This window comes from Sorex araneus, chromosome X, assembly GCF_027595985.1.
Source record: "Sorex araneus isolate mSorAra2 chromosome X, mSorAra2.pri, whole genome shotgun sequence".
Lineage (NCBI taxonomy): Eukaryota > Metazoa > Chordata > Mammalia > Eulipotyphla > Soricidae > Sorex > Sorex araneus.
The window spans coordinates 191,285,946-191,301,155 of record NC_073313.1 but is presented as its reverse complement, the minus strand read 5'-3'; positions in this window follow the sequence as shown (position 1 = coordinate 191,301,155).

Sequence of the window (15,210 nt, the reverse complement as noted above, 5' to 3'; positions counted from 1 at the left end):
ATCTGTATCATAGTGACTAAATCTTTGAGCACTAGAATAGAGGTCTTTACACTTAGGTTTGAAGATACAATTCTCTTACTTTTAAAGATTGAGAGGGTGTTTGAGCCAAGCATGGTGGTTTTTAGGGCTTAATCCTGCCTCTTTGCTCCTGGCAGTTCTTGGAGGACCATATGTGATGATGAGAATTAAAACAGTTTTGGCCATGTGCAAAGAAAGCACCTTAATTTCTGTGCTATATCTCTGTTCCTTATTAATTATTTTTATTAATAATTAATAACCCACTGTGCTGAGGGTAATTTGCTCAAAAATCATTTCTGGTGGTGCCTGGGGACCAGAGACAGTGCTGGGGATTGAAGCAGTGACATCATAATGCAAAGTACTTAACCCTTGTACTATCTCCAAAATTGATTACATTTTTTTTCTTTTTGGGTCACACCCGGAATTGCACAGGAGTTACTCCTGGCTCATGCACTCAGAAATTAACTCCTGGCAGTACTCAGGGGACCATATGGGATTCTGGGAATCTAACCTGGGTTGGCCTCATGCAAGACAGACGCCCTACCCGCTGTGCTATTGCTTCAGCCTCCAAAATTGATTACATTTTTAAAGGCATTTTTGCATTATAGTTTAGTTGTGTGAATGTGTTTCTTTAATGATATTAGAATCTTCTTTTGTACTTACTGGATTATTATACACAATGTAAATATTTTCCTAAATGTGTCTTTAGAGAAATGTTTGGATCCTTCATCCATTTTTCAATTGAGATACAGTTTTAAAAGATTGAGATTAATAATATATTTGTATTGTGAGAAATATTCTATGGAAGTATAAAGCTTGGTGTGTAATAAACTTTAAAGATATAGTTGTAAATCCAATCAAAACTAGTTTAACCAAAATCGAAACATATCCAACTGACTGGGAGAAAATGTTCACACAAAATACTTCAGATAAAGGACTATCATCCATAGTATACTCACAAAATTCAGCAACAACAAAAAACAATAATCTCACCAAAAAAAACCTGAGAATAGGAACAAAAGGACACTTCATAAAAACATACAGATAAGCATATGAAATGTGCTTGTACTCACTAGCACTTAGTGAAAAACAAATAAAAACAGTGCGGTATTATCTCACACCAAGGAGAAAGGTATATATCAAAACAACCCTAAAAGCAACAGGTGTTGGCAGGGTTTTTGCAAAACAGGAATGTGAGTCTCTGTTGGTCAGAATGTCATCTTGTCCAGCCTCCATCAAAATCAATATGGAGATCTCTCAAAAAAAAATCAGGCAAGAACACCCATTTTGCCCAGTAATTCTGCTTCTAGTTATTTACCCTAAACACAAAAATATTAATTTGAAAAGCACCTATGTTCATTTCCATTTGTTTTTTTATTACCAGTCTTCATACAATATCCAGGATATAAAAGCAACCCAAATGTCCCCCAAATAAGTGAATGGATTTAAAAAAGTGATATATGTATATGTATTATATATATGTATCACTACCACCGTCATCTCGTTGCTCATCGATTTGCTCAAGCAGGTACCAGTAACGTCTCCATTGTGAGTCTTTTTGTTACTGTTTTTGGCATATTGAATATGACACGGTAGCTTGCCAGGCTATGCCATGCGGGCAAGATACTCTCAGTAGCTTTCCGGGCTCTCTGAGAGGGCTAGAGGAATCGAACCGGGGTCATCTGTGTGCAAGGCAAACGCTCTACCCTCTGTGCTATCACTCCAGCCCATATATATATATATATATATACAATATATATACATATATACATATATATATGTGATGGAAATCTATGTAGCAGCCAAAAAAAAACCATGCTGTTCACAAGAGAAAAAATACAGTTCATGCAGCTCACAACAACTGGAATTGCAAGGTATCATGTTAAGTGAAATGAGCCAGGAGCACAAGGACAAATGTATCTCATCCATGTAATACATAGAAACATCATGGGTATGGTCAATAGCAATTGATAATAAAACTTGGCTGTGGGAACACAGACCTAAGACAGGTCTGAGGTAACTGACAGAGGTAAATGACTGGCTTGATATGAAGTAAATCAGAAACACAGGTGGAGGGTTTGGAACACTGTAGGTGGTGCCTTAGGGAGGTAACAGTATGTATCAGAACCATAAATGCCAATCAGCAAATAAGGCGATGGGTATGAGGGAAGGAACATTAAACCAGAGGTGTGATGAGACAGGGGTGGCAGTGGCATGCAATAACCAATATATCAGTACCATGAGCTTAAACACTATCATAACCCTATTACCTAAAGTACACTTAAAAACATTTAGCCAAATTTATAGTGTCTATTCCAAAACAAAATTTTGAACAAGTGAGGTTGTTTCATTCTAATCTTCAAGTCTACAAAATTGATGTTTTTCTTGGACTCAGCATAAAGTGAGCCAAACCCTGTACTGGCTTTAGTTTTTCTATGTGCTTATGGTTCTTTTACTTCATTTTTTTAAAGTATGGGGGTTGGAGTTTTGTTAATAAATGTTCTCAATATCTTAAGTAAATATCAAACTGATCCACAAGCCATATTTCTGGCTTAATAATTACAGTTGAATAATCAAAACACTTTGCAACTAACTCTGTTTCTTCCCTCTCTCACCCCTCAAGCCTCTACCCCACCCCTCCACCCCCTACACACACACACACACACACACACACACAATAAGGACTCTACAGTTTTGAAAGCAAAAGCAGGCTTGCTTGAGGTATGTAATTTGGACAATTCATAACTCTTCTCTGGGAGATACCCCCTTGCTCTATCGTTTCACTTTGATTAAGCAAAAAAAAGCCTTGACTAATACACTAATACTTTGCACTGATCCAGATCCTAGACCACTGGGTTTACAATATTGATCAATGGAGACTCTGAAATGGAACCTCAACTTATAATCACTTTTCTACCCACACTAAAAAAAAATTACCCTGATAACATTTTCCCACTATTTTATGTATATGCCCTGTATGATCATATATATGTCCTCTGTATGCTCCATAACTGTGCATGCCCACATTTTACCCTCCTAAATGTGCCTGGCTTTTATATTGAAAAATTAATAGATGTCAAACCTGTTAGTCACCTTAATTAACTCTACTGATCTAAAACCGGATTCCTATTTTCTCTCTTGAAGTATGCTCATAAGCTCTCTTTTCTATTGAATTATTCTTATTTCTTTTAAAACCAGATAGTCGTTAAATAATGTTTTCAGCTGACTTCGTCATTAGCTTTATCTTGGAGTTGTAGAGAAAGGCACATTTTTTAGTATTCTGGATTGTGAAGCGATTGCTTATAATATGTTTTGGTTTAAACAGCACTAGAAGTACTCTTCTTTCTTCAGTTGGAGCTTTGTAACAGCCCTGAAATTTTTAGTTTTTAACACAAATATGTGCAAAAATGTATGAACAGTCATAATAATAAAAAACTTACCAGTTTTTACTCCTTAGGATAAATTTCTGGAGATTAGGTGTAGTGTTACTAAAACTAGACTGTTTTATGGAATCTAGAAGTAAGATTTTAAATAAATGCTTTTATGTCACAACCATATATTATGGGTAAGAATAATTACTAAAACTTTTATTATTTGAGTCGTGTTTTACATTTGTATATTCAATGGAAAATTTTTTCTTTTGATTTTTTGTTAATTCTTTATTTAACAAAAGTAATTTAAATCACTTTTATAATTGAAATAGGTTACATTTTTTCCCACTGAACTTAAAAATTACTTATCAAAATTTTTAGCTAAGTGTATAGTATCACAGTGATTTCATGTACTTCTATGGAACAATGAGTCCCTATGTTTTAGAAGCTTATATATGACAATAAGTTAAGGATATAAATAGCTATCTAAGGTTAGAATCAGTAGCAATTTGATGCTGTTGGTGGGAAAATTTTATGTACAAAGCATAGATAGGGAAGACAACCTCAGTAAGGAAATTGTCCAAACAAAGGCAGGAATAATGATGGCAGGGAAAAGCCTATAGAATTAGAGTTTGTATAAGGTTAAAATTATAGTATTTAAACTTAATCTTGCCTTTGAGGAAGAGAGAAAATCTCAAAACAGCAAGGGTGATGATGTGAAGTTGGTAGATAATACAGATTGTAAGACTTACCCTCTTTGGAGATTCATCAAAGAAACCTGAATATTGTACCGTGACATTTGTTTCCTAATTGGTGAATATTTAACAATACCAGACAAGTGAATGTCAAGATGAGCTCTACAGTTGGTACGATGTAGGTAGTTTTTTTAGTGATTTTCCTCTCCACCCCCCCCCCCCAGCCCCACACAACTTATTTTGTTGTTGCTTGCTTTGTAACCACACCCAGAGGTTCTCATGGCTTACTCCTGATTCTGCACTCAAATATCACACTTAGTGGGGTTTGGGGGACAGTATGGGGTGAGGGGGATCAAACTTGGGTCTGCCATATGTTAGGCAAATGCATTTCCTGCTGTACTATTGCTCTGAGCCCAGTCCCCCCGACTTTTTAAAACAGCCTAAATGCAAAATTAAAGAAATGAAAAAAATGTCGTACTATTTATTTATTTAATTAATTTATTTATGGTTTTAGGAACAAACCCAGTGATACTCAGGGGTTGTTCCTGGTTCTGCACTTAGAAATTACTTCTGACAGTGCTAGCGGGGAGCATCAGATACCAGAGATTGAACCTAGATCAGTTGTGTAAAAGGCAAATCCCCTACCTGCTGTACTATCACTGTGATCCCTTTTTATTTTTTAAATTGTTGGGGCAGGGTCACATTGGTGACACATGTCTTTAATAAATTTTATAACAAACATGACCCAGAAATGAGAGAGAGAGAGAGAATCTTTCTAAAGGTCTATATCATACTCCATCTCTGCATTAAGAAATTTCCCAGTTCCACTGAACTGTGTGCAGTAAATTTCAAATATAATCAAATTGGGTTTAGAAATACTAATGGCAATTTCATAGAAACCCTTCATAGAACTCTTGCTTCAGCAACTTAGGAAATTACACTTGATTTTCTTTTGAGTGTTACTCAATTGTGCTTGAAATTGTTCATTTGAACTCTTCTAAACAAGAAGCAGGTGGTTAAACGCAGGCACTGTTTAACATTTACACAACACATTCCAAACACAATGCACCTCTGCCCTTTGAATGTCAACCTTCCCTTCTTTCTCTTAGCCTGTCCTTCCTCGGCCATTTGAGTTGACCTCACTGCATCCCTGCAGGGAGAATTGGTTCAAAAGTAGTTACCTGTGAGGGAGCATTAGAGTATTTTTATAATCTTCCAGCAAAAGCTTTTAATGTGGCCATTGCTGGCTACTGAAGCAGTTTAAGAAAAAGGAAATGCTGAGTTCGCCTTTTGTTTTTAAATGGAGAAGCAAGGTGACACAGTAGCATGAGATATATGAACTAGAAGAGGAAAATTGAGTTAGTCTTTGCACACAGCTAAAGAAAGACCATGGAAAACAGATGTCAATTCTACATTCATTTCTATATTCAATTCTAGAACTGAAATTCAAATTCAATACTAAAAAACAAATGCCAATCTGGATTCTTGTTATTATATCACCCACAAAGTACAAAGTAGTTCATGAATGCCTTTGTCTCCAATATTTTTCCTCTGTCGCAAATATATAAGTGATATGAACCTCTTACTGAGGTTTATTTGTTGTGGTGCCTTTTTTTAAAATGTCTCAAATTTATAATCTGGTAGAAAGGAGACATTCAGAAACACAAACTACTTGCTATTTCTTTATTTTTTCTGTCCTTTCTGGAACAACTTTTGTGGAAGTAGTATACCTTCTCTGTCCCCATGTCACTGCTGCCCTTTTACTACTCTTTTCAACTCCATCCATCTTTTGTTCTCATTGCTCCTCGAAAACTGCTTGCTGTGCTCACAAATGATCATTTTACCTTTGAGCATTTTGCCTTTTTCTTTCTTGTTCCTCTGAAATCCTTGACACAGAATGTTCTCTCTTGGAACTATTTTTCAAATATGAAAAGGGGGAGGGTGGGAAAGGGGGGTATACCTGGGATATTGGTGGTGGGGAATGTGCACTGGTGGAGGGATGGGTGTTTGATCATTGTGAGATTGTAACCCAACCACGAAAGCTTGTAAGTATCTCATGGTGATTCAATATAATAAAAAAAAAAGAATATTTCCAAACTAAAAGTTTTCCTCTGGCCATTTACTGCCTGTCTTCTCTTTCTCAGTGTTCTTTTATAATTTTCTTTTTTACTATATGTCTCTTAATAAGCTAGTAATTATCTGGTGGTGCTCAGATAGCCACATGTTTCTGGACTCAAATTCTGTCCAGTGTATGTGGCACATGCACCAGAGCACTGAGCTATCTCCCAGGCCCCTATTAATCTCTTTTATCTTATATTGTATCTAGTCTTTTATAGAGAGTCCCACATATACATGTATGAGATAACTTTATGCTGTTCCATTGATCACTGAGGTGTGATCCACTTTTTTGCCATTTTATTTCCAATACTAATTTCCAATACTGCTTAAAGCATCAGCTTATGATTATTGTTTACATTTTCCCAGTTTCTGAATATACCGTTTCAGTGAAATTTTAATTTCAGAACTTGTATTTTCCTGCTCTGTGTATCGCATTTGGATCTTTTCTTTTCCATACTACCTCTCCTCCCATTATTATTATTATTATTTTGTTTTGCTACCAATATATTTTTAATGGAATCACCATGAGAACAGTTACAAGTTTTTCAGGTTTAAGTCTCAGTCATACAATGAACAAACACCCATTCCTTCACCAGTGCACATGTTCCACCACCAAGAACCCAGTATACCCCCATCCCACCCCACATCCTGCCTGTGCGCCAGATGATTTTCACTTTACTCTCACTTTACTTTGGTTACATTCAATGTTTTGACAGAAAAACCATTATTATTATTTGGAATTCCCCCCCCCCAACAATCAGACCTGCCGAAAAGGCATCATTTGATCATTTATTTTCTATTGCTGATAATGAAGAGCATATGATGTTGTGAGGCCACTGTTGCTGCTATTGCGGCTATGCATTTTTGGATTTCTGGTATTTTAGTAATTAAGTCCAGAGGTATTTCTGCCAGAAGCCACTGGGTTCCGAGATTGGTTTGTGTGCCTCTGGGATCATAGCCATTCAGGAGCGGAGGAGCCATTTGTGGGCGGCTGCTTGGGGTCGAGTCTGGGCGGGGAGCAGTGTTGGTTCCGCTCTTACATCCCGAGATTCCCCACGTGCCCTGTCACTGCAAACTCATACCTCTGTCCAATAGGCTCTGAAAGATGGCGGTCACCATGCTGCTGAAGGGAGAAGGCAGAAGGGACTATGCTTTTTCCCCCTGGGGCAGCACGGGGCCATAGCTTAGTTCACAGTTTAGAACATTTCTGCCAGTAGCAGCTGTGTTCCGAAATTGGTTTGTGTGCCTCTGGGATCATGGCTGTTCAGGAGTGAAGGAGCTGTTCATGGGCAGCTACTTGGGTTCTCCTTCTCCTCTCATTATACCTTTAGTCTCTGAGCATACATATAATAGTTACCTTAAAGTATTTGTTTTATCTGTTTTAACCTTTATGGATCATGTTTTCCTCCTTATTTATGTATCTATTATTTTTATTAGAAATTAAATGTTGTTAAAGCTACATTATTGAGGATTTGGATTTCATTGTTCTCCTTTCTGGATGGTTTAAGTTTGACTTAGAAGGCCTGGGAAGAAGTTGGCCTCACCTAGCAACTTAGGGATTATCTTGGATCTGTGCTACGGAATAACCTCCAGTGGTACACAGGGTTAAGGTGGTGCCAAGTTGTGAGCTGAGGTCAGCTTCATTAGAAGGCATTTAAGGCATTAAGACTTGAGGAATCATTTGACTCTCTCTTGTTTTTAACTTTTGTTAGGATAGGATTAGAGTATCTAAAATCTAGGGCGAGTTTAAGCTTTGTACAAAAAGCTAGCACTCAAGTGATTTCATCTGAATGCCTCAGGTTTGTCTATACTTTGCCTTCTCAGTATTCAAACATTTCCCAGTTCTATGTGAGTTCAAGGAATTATTTAGTTTACATCTTCTCAGAAATTATTCTTTGCCTTGTCTCTAAAAGACTCATGCAAAATACAGTCTTTGACATCTAGCAAAAAAAGAGAAAAATCAAGAAGACTTCTTAGAGTTATTGCTCTGTGAAACTCCCTGTTCTGCAAATATGAGTTATCATAACCTCTTCAAATTTTCATCTCTTTCTTGTTAACAGAGCAAGACTCTTTTGTTTAGCTTGGCTCGTCTTTCTCCTCATAATCCTCCAGGAAGTGCCTTCATGAAAAGATCCTGGACAATGATGGAAACGCTATTTTTATATATTCCCTATATTAGGATTCTGTCTTATTTTGTAGGATATTTTACATATATGTGTGTTAAAATGGACATATATTATAAATAAAACAAAATATTTACTGTACTTTACATGTTTTATATATTGCCTTATAGTTTAGTCATCTCTTTTTTTTCTACATTTTTCTATTTTTTTCTATTTATGGCAAGGAAAATTAAAGTACTAGATAGAATGTTATAGATGGAAACAGAAATTTCCATCTTAATTTTGAAGTTTTTAATGTGTTACATATTTTTTATTATTTATCATACAACTTATCTGTGAATGAGGTCCAGATCAAGTCCTGTTCCCCAGAATAAGTAATCAAAATCAATATTTGTGGCCATACCAGATGTTCTCAGGGTTTATTCATGGCTCTGTGTTCAATGATTGCTCCCGATGGTTTTAAGAGACAATATGGGTTGTCAGGAATCAAACACATGTCAGTGCATGCAAGGCAAACATCTTACCCACTGTACTATGTCTCTGGCCCCAACCAAAATCAATTCTGAAACTATTTAAGTTATTAAAATGTGTTGATAATCTAAAGATCTGGGTATGGACTGAGGGGGAGGGAAACATCACAGGAACTTCAACATAGTCCTTTATTTCTTTGAGGTATTGTTACGTACAAATGAATAAAAATGATTTTTGAGGAACAGACTTCCTGTAAGAATTGCAAAGTTCACCAAAATTGTTCCTGCATGTTTAATTTTATTGTAGGCAAAGCCTGAATATAATATTTTGCATTATCCTTTTATTTCTTGGATTATTGTATTCTCTATGAAATTTGAAATTTTTAAAGAACTCTAGAACAAAATCATTGCTTATTAATTTAAATTGGCATAGGCAATTATATATACTTTGACCTGTCTTATTTCTGACACCTATTTTTGTCCTGTGGAATGATGAAGGTTGGAGTACAAGTGCTTGAAAATCTTTTTAATGTGGTATTGATGCTCCCTTTTTCACTACCATTTTTCCATCTGTTCTTATTCATCTTTTGTATTCTTCATTTTGCACTCTTTATTGCTCAATGAGAAATCCATTAAGAGAATGAGAGCAGTGAAAATTATTCTAGAAGAAGAACATTTTGATACTAAGGATTGGCCTTTAAATATAGCTTAGACTTTTGAGGCTAGAATCATGAAATCAGAGCTTCTTTATTGAATCTGAGAAAGGACAACTCTTGGGGCAGTTTTACAGTCTCCAGCAGGCTTCCAGTACTAACATGATGTGCTTCTTTAATGCCTACTCTGATGAAATTGGAATGTTGAATTACCACAAGTTGACTTTCATTTCAGTTGAGAGTATTTTTAAGTATAGGATGCCTCAAAGAGATAATATGTATATATTAATTGCAGCACTATTCACAATAGCCAAATCCTGGAAACCACCCAAGTGTCCAAGAAAGGATTACTGAACATACACACAATAGTATACTACTGGGTTATAAGAAAAGACAAAGTCATATAATTTGATGTTATGTAGAAGGCTCTGGAGAGAATCATGCTGAGTGAAGTCAGCCTGAAGAAGATGGACAGATGTAGAATGATCTCTCTCATCTTTGTGATATAGAAAACAAACAAACCATAGTACAAAGTGGAGAAATGGGTGTTGGACATGGGGGTATGATTGAAACTCAATCATGAGTAACGTTGGAACTGTGTATCTCAATGTGATTCAGTAAAAACTCTAATATAAATAAAATTAAAATTAAAATACCACAGAGTAAAGGAATACAAATAGAGTGTAGGCAATAATCTGAAAACTGGATTACAGAATTGAGCTTTCCCTGGTGGGGAGACAGGGCTTATTCAGGAGGACCCTGAGATAATGATGGAAGGGAGCAGACATTATGGTGGAGAGTGAAGTGATCGTATGTTGTATGCATGAATCTATCTCATTAATAGTATTTTAATTCAGTGCCAAAAAATTAAATATATGTATGTTATTTAAGAATAAGAGAGTCTCTTGCCCGCATGCCTGGCTGTCTTCCCTGGGGTCCCTCGGAGGGGATGGGCTCCAGCTTCCCTCCCCACCACGAGCAGAGCTCCCAGTGGCCGAAGACCACCGGAACCTAGCTACAGCCATGCTGGAGGCCCCTCTCCACGCGTTCGGACAGGCCTCGTGCATGAAGGTACTGGCAGAGGAACCCGGGTGTGTGTAATTCCAATCATGGTCAGCACTCAGAGACTTAAAAGCAAGCTCCCAGATATCTTGTAACCTTCTTCTCCCTCTGGGAGAAACTGGCAAGCTTCTGAGAGTTTCCTGCCCACATGGGACAGCCCTGCAAGCTTCCCATGATGTATTCATATGCTAAATCTAGTAACAAGCTGGCTCTCATTCCCCTGCCCCTGAAAGAGCCCCCAGTGCGACATCAACATCAATGTTGATCCCAACATCGATCCCAACATCGTTGGGAGGGCCGAGTCGAGATAGACGTCTAAGATCTCAGGGAAAGGACAAATGGAGAGGTTACTGAGCCTGCTCAAGAAATCGATGATTAACAGGATTTTGTGATTGTGATCGTGATTTAAGAATATGTGATGAATAACCCGATACTCATTGGATTTTAAGTATATGTATTTATATATAATTTAACATTTTAAGATCATTGTTCCTTTTTCCTCCTGCTAATTCCTCTGAAGGAATATCTGCAAAATTAACTTTCTGCATTATAGAAAAGAGATTAATTTTCAAAAAATGTATTCTAAAAATATTGTACACTATGATTAAAAATCTATGGTAATATTCAGTACCATATTTTCCTGGTCACTGATATTTTAAAATCTGATGGGTACTTTCTACATTAAAAATAATTATTCATAGGGGTTGGGGAAATAGCTCAAGTGGTAGCCCATCTATCTTACACGTGAGTGATCCTAAATTTGATCTCCCGCATCACAGAGTCCCATAAACACTGCTAGATATAGCTTTGGTGACCTCCCAGTACCACTGGATATGGTTCTGGAGGCTCCTAGATAATCATCCAATGGTGAGACCAACACCACCAGACTGACTACCACAAGACTGGTCCTGCCCCTCAACCCAATACTGCAAAGGGTGGCCCCTATTAAAATTTGGCACAGTTATCTATTCAGGAGCATCTATATCCAATGCATGATTTCTTTAAAGTACTACACATGTTAAAGTAGTTAAGAGAGAAGAGAAGTGTATAATTTGGGGGGTGGGTGCTAAACCGGTGGTGTTCAGTGATTATTCCTGGCTCTGTACTCAGGGATCACTTCTAGTGTGCTTAGGGGACCACATGGGGTACTAGGGATGGAACCCAGGTTGGTCACATGCAAGGCTAGTGACCTGCCCACTGCTTTATCATTCTGCTACCTTCTGGAAAAATGTATGTTTTAAGACAGAAAATTCAGACACCCTTCGCCAATGTCCCATATGTGGAAGCTATTTATCTTTCTGTCTTTCTTTCTTTTTTTTGTTTCTTATGTTTTTGAGCCACATCCTGCCACGCTCAGGGATTTTGCCTGGCTCTATATTCAGGAACCCCAGCAGGGCTGGCACTTGCAAGACAAGCCTTTACCCACTATACTGTATTTGCAGCTTAAGCTATTTCTTTTTCATTTGAACTTGTGCAGCCAGTGTACTGACTTAATGAACAAAATACAGTATAAGTGACATACCTGATTTCTGAAGCTAATCCATAAGGCTGTATGTCTCTTCCTATGGGCAATTTGACTAGTTCTCAAAGTGATCATTACTGGAATCCAGCCAAGTTGTAAGGATTTCTAAGACACATAGATTATATAAAGATGATACAACCAACATAAGCAATAAAGATCTCAGCCATCAACCAGTTAATAAACCTATACAATGATTCCAGCTTACAAGTCAACAATAACATAATTCTATCAGCTGTGGTCCCAAATGTATCATGGAGGAGAGACAGAATTGTGAATTCAGTTCTCAGCTTTTGAGCTGGCCCTGCTAAGACTTCAGTCAAGCAAAGATGAGCAATCCCCATAGAGTCATTTTTTGATAACGAATTTCTACAAAACAAATGACATTCTTCTAGGACATTAAGTTTTAGGGCAGTTTTATAGCAGAAACAGTAATTAGCTGGAATACATATTGATTGTACAAGGAAAATACAGTCAAAACTAAAGCTAATGTATGTAATAGTAGTAGTAGTAGCTTTGGAACAGGAGGCAGGTGAAAATAGAAGGCTTCTTTACAAGAGTGATGGTGAAATCCTAACAGAGATCAAGGAGCTGTTAGAAGAGCTCCATCAGCTTTGAAAAGGCTATTACTAAAAACTTAAAAGGTATGGGAGGAAAATGTTATTATTGGAAGCTAGTGAAAGGGAACTCTCGTTATGTAGTGAGAGAAAGTTTTGCAACAATGCCTCCTGCAGCAATGTGGAAAATAAGAAACATACCTATTTTCTAGTGAAGGAGATTTATTGAGAGTTGAAAGACTTTACCTCCTGTCTCCTTCTAGCTGCCTGTAGTAAAATGTAGGAAGCAAGATGAGCTAAAGAAAGAACTGCTATATATAAAGTCTCAGGACTTGCTGGTTTGGAAAAGAAAACTGTTTCTCATTCCCAGCCTCTCCAGATGGCAAATGCTGCTAAAATTAAGATATGGCTTGTGAACAGAGATCAAATCCAGGGTGTTGTCAGGAAAACATGTACTAAATATAAAGCCTTTGTTAAGACTTAAGATTTCGAGATAATGCCACATTGACCATCTCAAAGAGACAAAAGACCCTGCAGGTAACTTAAGGTATGCCTTACAGATTCCTTTCCTTAATCTACAGGATTTCTAAGAATGACAATGAGATATCCCTAAAAAGAGTCCAAGTTATAAATGAAGATGTATTTCAATAAGATTTAGACATTTCTTTTATTTAATGGGGTTATATTATAATTGATTCATAAGAAACCCACAAAGTATTTAAAGGAATTTTATCACTTTATACTGAAAAGGATATATACAGTGGAGGATTTAAAGAGATCTTTGGACTCCAAAAAATATATGGGCAGAAGGTGACTAAAAAAATTCAACTGCAAATATGACTTACGCTATATGGAATTGAAAAGACTCCAGATGGTTGGAAGAGCCCAAAAAGCAGAGCGAATAGCCATGGAGAGTAATTTTTTCTCCATAGTAAAGGAGTTCTGATGCCGAATCAAGGAACTTATAACATATACCAGCTGCATTTGGAAACTGTTAACAACCAGTGACTGCTGCCCTTCATATGATATCCCCTTTTTGAAATGTGAGTACATTTAATGATCTTCCTCTATCACACCATTGTATGTAAGGTGTGTGTAGAGTTAATTATCATCTTTTTAAGTCCACACATTTGCAGATCAAGAGGAACATCGCTCAGAGTACAGCCAAGTAAAAACACCCCCTAATTTTATCTGATCCAATGACAATCTCTGAAATTTAATGAACTTGAAAAAGAGCTCATGGGAAGAGAGGATACATGTGTTTTGCATGAGGAAGATATGTAAATTTTTGTGCCCTGAAAGTGAATTGTGATAAGTTTTAGTTTACAATAACAGCAACAGTAGGGTATTGGTTCCAAATGCCCTTACAGAAAATTCTCTCTCCTCTATTAATGGTGTATTATGTCTCATCTTTTGTGGTCCAAAAGATACCAGTCATTACTTCAAACAATATAGGACTGCAAAAATTATACTGAACCCAGACTCCATTCTGTAACTTGACAGGGAGGCTATATGAAAATATTCTGACTGCTAGCACTGGTTGGGACATCAGACAGCCAGAATCAAATGACAGACCAATGATTAGCAGAGCCTTGCTATAATTCAGCCTTTACATTGAATGGAGTAGAGAGTTTTCCCCAGCGGACTCAGATTAGAGAATTATCAGCAAGATAAATATCAATTTTTAAGCCACTGCCTTATGAGATAATTTGTTGTGCAGCAACTGATGTGTCAAACAACCAATACATACACTGTATGGTATGTATGATCACCTAGTTTTACACGCAAGGAGATAGCTGAGAGTCACCTACACGTGAATAGCAGAGCTAAACTGAGAGTGCCAGGGTATCTTGAGTTCTCTCCACATTTTGATTCTCTCCAAGCAAGAGGACACAATTTGACCAGAAAGTCATTGAATTGATCTAGAAAGTCCATTAAACTCTAGCTTGAAAAGATTGAGCCCAGTAGAAAGAAAATAAGATTTGTAGTCTGCCAACAGTTAAAGACCATTCTTGAAAACAAGGCTTATTTAACTGTCAAAAAAAATTATGGTCAAATTCTACCCTTCTATTTATGAGTTTTGATATGACCTCAAGCAAGCTGCATAATTTATCTGTGTTCAAGTTTCTTCAGTCTGCTAAAAGGATATAAAATTGGTTTTAAAATTACTGTCACTGCAGCACTGTCTTCCTGTTGTTCATCGATTTGATCGGGCGGGCACCAGTCATGTGTCTATTGTGAGACTTGTTACTGTTTTTGGCATATCGAATATGCCACGGGGAACTTGCCAGGCTCTGCCGTGTGGGTGGGATACTCTCGGTAGCTTGCCGGGCTCTCCAAAAGGGACAAAGGAATCGAACCCGGGTTGGCCGAGGGCAAGGCAAACGCCCTACCCGCCTTAAAATTACAAGAATTTGAATTGTTTGTGGGAGTAAGAGAAACTGTTATTAGTCTGAATGTCTTCTTTAGCCATCTGAAAGTCCTGTTGAAATATGAGATATGCAAACCCTATTCTTTGTCCTCTGCTCAGACTGTCAGTGGGACTACTGTTTTTCTTTCTTGAAATTCTACTACTACCTGCCATCTTCCTCCCGGCTTTAGTAACACGCTTTCCCCAGGACTTC